This window comes from Chrysochloris asiatica, unplaced genomic scaffold, assembly GCF_000296735.1.
Source record: "Chrysochloris asiatica unplaced genomic scaffold, ChrAsi1.0 scaffold00152, whole genome shotgun sequence".
NCBI lineage: Eukaryota > Metazoa > Chordata > Mammalia > Afrosoricida > Chrysochloridae > Chrysochloris > Chrysochloris asiatica.
Window position 1 is genome coordinate 785,556 of NW_006408670.1, and position 6,275 is coordinate 791,830.

Genomic DNA, 6,275 nt, shown 5'->3' on the forward strand with positions numbered 1-6,275 from the left:
GTAGAAGAATTGATGCATTTGAATTTTGGTGTTGGAGGAGAATACGAAAAGTGCCATGGACTGCCAAAAGAACCAATAGATCTGTTTTGGAAGAGGTGCAGCCAGAGTGCTCCTTGGAGGCTAAGATGGCTAAACTTCGTCTCTCATACTTTGGACATATTGTCAGGAGGGAACAGTCTCTAGAGTAGGATGTCATGTTGGGTAAGATGTAAGGTCAGAGAAAGAGAGGAAGACCCCCAACGAGATGGATCAGCCAGCTGGTATCATTGATGGTGTCAAGTGTGGCAGCAGTAGTGAGGTTGGCCCAGGATCGGACATTGTTTCGTTCTGCTGTCATGGGGTTGCTATGAGTCAGTTCCGACTCGATGGCACCTGACAACAACAACAACAACAACAAAGAATGTCATTGGAATATGGATTGGGATTGCATTGTATGTGTAGATTGCTTTGGGTAATATTGACATTGTCACAATGTTAAGACTTTCTATCCAGGAGCATGTTATAGTCTTCCAATTGTGTAAGTCTCTTTTGGTTTCTTGTAGTAGTGTTCTGCGGTTTTCTTTGTTTAGATCTTTTGTTTCTCTGGTTACATTTATTCCCAAATATTTTATCCTTTGCAAGGCTATTGTAAATGGTATTGCTTTCCTAATTTCCTTTTGCTCAATGTTGTCATTAATAGTGTAGAGGAATCCAACTGATTTTTGTATGTTGATTTTATATGCTGCCACTTTGCTGAATCTTCCAATGAGTTCCCGTCGGGTTTCTTTTCTTTTTCTTTTTCTTTTTTTTTTTTTTTCCTGAGTCTTTCGTGTTGTCTGCAAATAGAGAGAGTTTTACTTCCTCTTTGCCAATTTGGATGCATTTAATTTCTCTATATTGCCTTATAGCTCTGGCTAGGACTTCCAAAACAGTATTCAATAGGAGTTGTGATAAAGGGCAGATTTGTCTGGTACCTGTTCTCAAGGGGAAGGATTTCAGTTTCTTTCAATTAAGAGTGCTGTTAGCTGTTGGTTTTGTATATATTGCCTTAATTGTGTTGAGGAATTTCCCTTCAATTCCTATTTGTTGAGTGTTATTATCAGGGATGGATGTTGGATTTTGTCAAATGCATTTTTTGCATCAATTGATATGATCATGTGGTTCTTTTCCTTTTTCTTATCTATATGTTGGATGACATTGATGGTTTTTTCTAATGTTTAAAAACCCTTGCATCCCTGGTATGAATCACACTATTATTATTATTATTTTGAAAGTATTGTTGCAGTCTGTTTTGTTGAGAATTTTTGCATCTATGTTCATGAAGGATATTGGTCTATAATTTTCTTTCTTATTGATGCCCCTCCCTGGTTTTGGTGTGAGGGTTATGCTTACTTCATAGAATGTATCAGGGAGTTTTCCATCTTCTTCTATATTCTGAAATAATTTGAGTAGATTTGGTGAATATTTGGTAAAACTCGCCAGTGAAGATATCTGGACCTGGACATTTTTGCTTGGGAGCTTTTTGATAACCTGGTCAATTTCTTCCTTTGTTATAGGTCTGTTCAAATTTTCTACCTCACTCTGTGTACATTTAGGTAGTTTGTGTTTTTTCTAAAAATATATCCATCTCCTCTACATTTTCAAAAGTATTGGACTACAACTCTTTATAATATTCTCTTATTATCCTTTTTATTTCTTTCAGTTATGTTGTGATGTTACCCATTTGGTTTCTTATGCGTTTTATTTGTGTCTTCTCCCTCTTTTCTTTTGTTAGGTTTGCCAATGGTTTGTCAATTTTATCAATTCTTTCAAAGAAGCAGCTCTTGTCCTGTTGATACTTTTTGTAGGCTTTCTGTTTTCTATCTCATTTACTTTTGCTTTAATCTTTATTATTTCCTTTCTCTGTTGATTGTAGGTTTACTTTGCTGGTCTATTTCTAGTTGTTGGAGATGTTCTGTTAATATGTTGATTTTGGTTCTTTCTTCTTTAGAGATGTGTGCATTTTTTGCAATAAACTGTCCTCTCAGCACTGCTTTTGCCATGTGTCAAAGATTATGGTATGTTATGTTTTTGTTTTCATTTGTTTCTAAAATATTTGTGAATTCACGTTTTATTTCTTCTACAACCCAGTCGCATTTCAACAGGGTTTTATTCAGTTTCCATGCATTTGGCTTTATTTGTTTGGTCTTCCTATTGCTTATTTCTAATTTTCTAGCATTATAGTCTGAGAAGATATTTTATAGTATTTTGATGTTTGTAAATTTATGTAGGCTTGTTTTGTGGCCTAACATATGGTCTATTCTGGAGAATGTTCCATGTGCACTGGAAAAGAATGTGTATTGTACTGTTGTTGGGTTGATTGCTCTGTACACGTCTATGATGTCCAGTTGGTTGTTTGTTTTGTTTAGTTCCTTTGTGTCTTTGTTGAGTTTCTTTCTGGTTGTTCTATCCATTTTTGAAAGTAGTGTATTGAATTGACCACTCTTATTGTAGTTTTGTCTATTTCTTTCTTTAAATCTATTAGAGTTTGCTCTGTATATGTTGGAGCTCTTTCATTAGGAGCATAGATATTTATTATGGTTATGTCATCTTGTTCATTTGTCCCTTTAATCATAAGATAATGTCCATTTTTTATCTATTATGCTGGTTTTGGCCTTAAAGTTTATTTTATCAGAGATTAATATTGTCACTCATGCTTATTTTTTATTGCAATTAGCTCGGTATATATTTTTTCCATCCTTTGACTTTTATTCTGTGTTTATGTTTGTGTGTAAGGTGTGTCTCTTGCAGACCGGATATTGAAGGATCTTGTTTTCTTATCCATTCTTCCACTCTCTGTGTCTTAACTGCTGCATTTAATCCATTTACATTCAGTGTAATTATTGATTGGTATGGATTAGTTGCTGTCATTGTGTTTGTTTGTTTGTTTTGTGGTGCTGGTGTTTTCTTTGTTCTGCATGTCTTCCTGTATTGAGTTCATTTGTTTGTGTTCTTTTTTGTCAGTTTCTCCATAGTTTTTTATGTTTCTATTTTCTTCCTGGATTTTCATTTTCTTGGTAAGTTGTGAAGTATTAATTTTCTTTGAGGTTAACTATATTCTATTTACTTTTTCCTCCTATTAATACAGTCTATTTTATCCTGTAATCTACCTGATATTATCACCACATGGATCTCTGTTTCTACATGTTTACCTTCTTTCATATTTGAATTGCTTTGATCATAGAATGACTTCCCAGATTGTCTGAATTTTTCTTATAGTTTTGTTCTGTTCTCGACTCTTCCATTTGTCAATTGAGTTTCAAATGGTGTTGCCACATTTGTCAATCTTTGGTTGTTGTTTGCTCTTGTTGGATCTCAGTCCACAGAACTCACTTTAAAATATTTTGCATCATGGATTTGGCTTTGGCAGAATCCCTTACCTTCTGTTTATCTTGAAATATTTTGATTACACCATCATATTTGTTAGACAGCTTTGCTGGGTTAAGGATTCTTGGTTGGCAGTTTTTTCGTTTTTTCTTTCAGGGTTTTATATATGTCTCCCCATTGCTTTCTTGCATGTATGGTTTCTGATGAAAGAGCTGAGCTTAATATTGTGTGATTGCCATTATATGTAACACTTCTCTTTTCCTTAAATGCTTTCTGGATTATTTCCTTATTTCTCTCCTGATTTGGGAGAGCTTGATTATAATTTGTCTTGATGATTTTATTTTGGAGTCTATCCTTCCTGGGGTTCATTGAGCTTTTTGAATGCTTTTCTTCATGCTTTTCTGGATGTTAAAGGAAATTTTCTTCCAGCATCTCTTCAACTATCTACTCTGTGGACTTGTGTGATTCTTCCTGTTCCGGAATGTCAATTATTCTTAAATTAGTCCTCTTCATGTGGTCCAACTTGAATCTTAGACTTCCTCTAGTTTTTTTTTTTTTTTTTTAAATCCTTTTTCCTGCTTATTCTTCTATCTTTCAATTATAGAGAGATTTGTCTTCCAACTCTCTAGTTCTGGCTTCCAATTCTTCATTTCTATTCCTTTGCCCTTTCAGTATATTGTCCATTTCTGATATTCTATTATTAATCATTTGGACATCTTTTTATAGGTTTTGAATTGTTTACTAAGCTGTATCTATCTTATTTGATTGTTCCTGCAGTGCTTTCCTGACTTCTTCTTTATTTTTCTTAACTCTGCTTTAAAATGTTTTGATATATTTCATTATCATTTTTCTGAATTCCTTCTCCTACATTTCCAAAATCTGCCCTCCTTCTGATAGATGATCATCTTTTTCTTGGGGATATTTAGTAGTTAGTTGTGATCTTAATACTTATGTATGTTGATATTTTATTATGCTTTCTGATTTCCTCCATATAGATGTGATCAAGAGATAGGATTCCCTTTTCACTCTTCTTATTACTCAACTCAGAGTAACTGTCACAAGTGTTGGTTGCCTACCTCGTGTATGGCAGCTGGTATTGGTTCTTACCTGGTTGGTGGTATTTTATAAGGTGTGATTGTAGCTTGAATATATGACTGCAATTGATGTCTTTTCTTGGGTAATGTAGGAATAGAAAGAGCCCCCTAAAGGTAAAGAGGGGACCAAAAAACAGAACATCAACACCAAAAAAGATCAATTGGATACTGTAGTCTGTAATTACCAAAAAGAGAGAAAAGAAAACAAAAAAGTTCTGTAGCCAAATATGAGTATGACTTTAATGTTGCTCTATTGGCCTTAGAGGCTACCTAAGAAATTTCAAGATGGTCACTATGAAGTAACTTAGGATTTAATTTTCAACCTGTTTTCTTTTAGTCTGTCTTTCTCTGACACCTCCCCCCCCCCCAGGTCTTTTTCCTAGTGATAGACTGTTCAGGGCTAGCTGTGGACATTTTGTGCTGCCATTTGGTTTTAAGTGGAAATTGTTACTTTAAATTCTGAGCAGATCCATGCACATGCATAGTAGAACCCTGCAAGGATGTGGGGTATGTCCACTCACTCACACACTCCCTCTAGTCACCAGAATGGAGGTGTTCAGACAATGAGAGACCAATGAACAGATACAAAAATAAATAAATAAAAGAATGTTCACACTTTTATCTCCAAGGTTCGATCATACATCAGACGTCCATGTCAGCTCTCATCCTTCCCCCACTCTGTCTCGCCCAAAATGGCCTCTCTGGATGCCACTGAGGCTGGCAGATCCGAATGTACTAGATTTCTTGCTTCCACTATAAATTCCACTAGTTGTAAGCCTCAAACTTTCTAAATATTCCTTTATATGTTGTTCAGAGTTCTGAGACCATCCCCTGAACCTGCTTTTTTGTCTGGTATTCTGCATTATTGCTGATGGTGATCCTCATTGCACTTCTCCTTGATCTGCATCTGTAAAAGCAAACAGTGCAGTTGTTGGACATGAAAGGGGAAAATCTCTGGCGTGCTCCTCCAACTCAAGGAGCTCACAAGGTGGTTGTGGAAGCAGGGTTCTTAGCCCTAAATTACGTTCCTATTGGCCTCAGTGTTACCTATGTTCAGGGTACTCAGTGCAGAAGTAAAGTGCAGAGGGCCCTTGATGGCGAGGGCTCCAGTGTGTTTTCCATTGACAGCATGAATCTGATCCCCCAGTTTTACCTCCAGTGCCAAAGCTGCTCATAAGATAGTCAAGCTGCCTCTCCTCCAAGCAAGAAATTCTTACCCTTCTCTAACATTTCTTCTGCAGTTCAGGAGGCTGGAATTTTCATCTGTGTCTGTTTTATTTGGTCTCTTGTAGCTTTCTTGTAGAAGGTCCATGTAGTGTGTCTGACTAGTCTGCCATATTAGCAGAAGTCAAGGGGAAGAACTCTCTTAAGGGTGGGTTATAAGGCAGAAGTAGAAACTGTGGCACTCCAAGGATTACTTTGTGAGTTTTTTCTATGTTTTCTGCCAGGAGGAATTAAACCAGCTTTTCATTATCTGCTTTCTCTTTCTAGAATATAAGTCCAGAGTGTCATTACAATGCCTAAAGGACTGCTTGGCATATAGTAAGCCTGGTTAATTATTTGAATAAATTAATAGTAAAATAGTACAGTGGAACAAGGGTGTATTAGAAATTATTGCTTTGGGAAGTGAGGTGGGTCATTGTGACAGGCATGTTTTGGAGTCTTGCTAGATTTTATCAAGCAATCAGGAGATTTTTGACTACAAAACTAGCAACTGAAACCCAAAGGGAGTTCAGCTTGAAAATGTGACACTCTTTTCCCTTGTCCATAGATTTCCAGATTTTTAAATTATTATTATTGTGGATAACAACTCCTTAGCTATGGTCCAAAAATTTA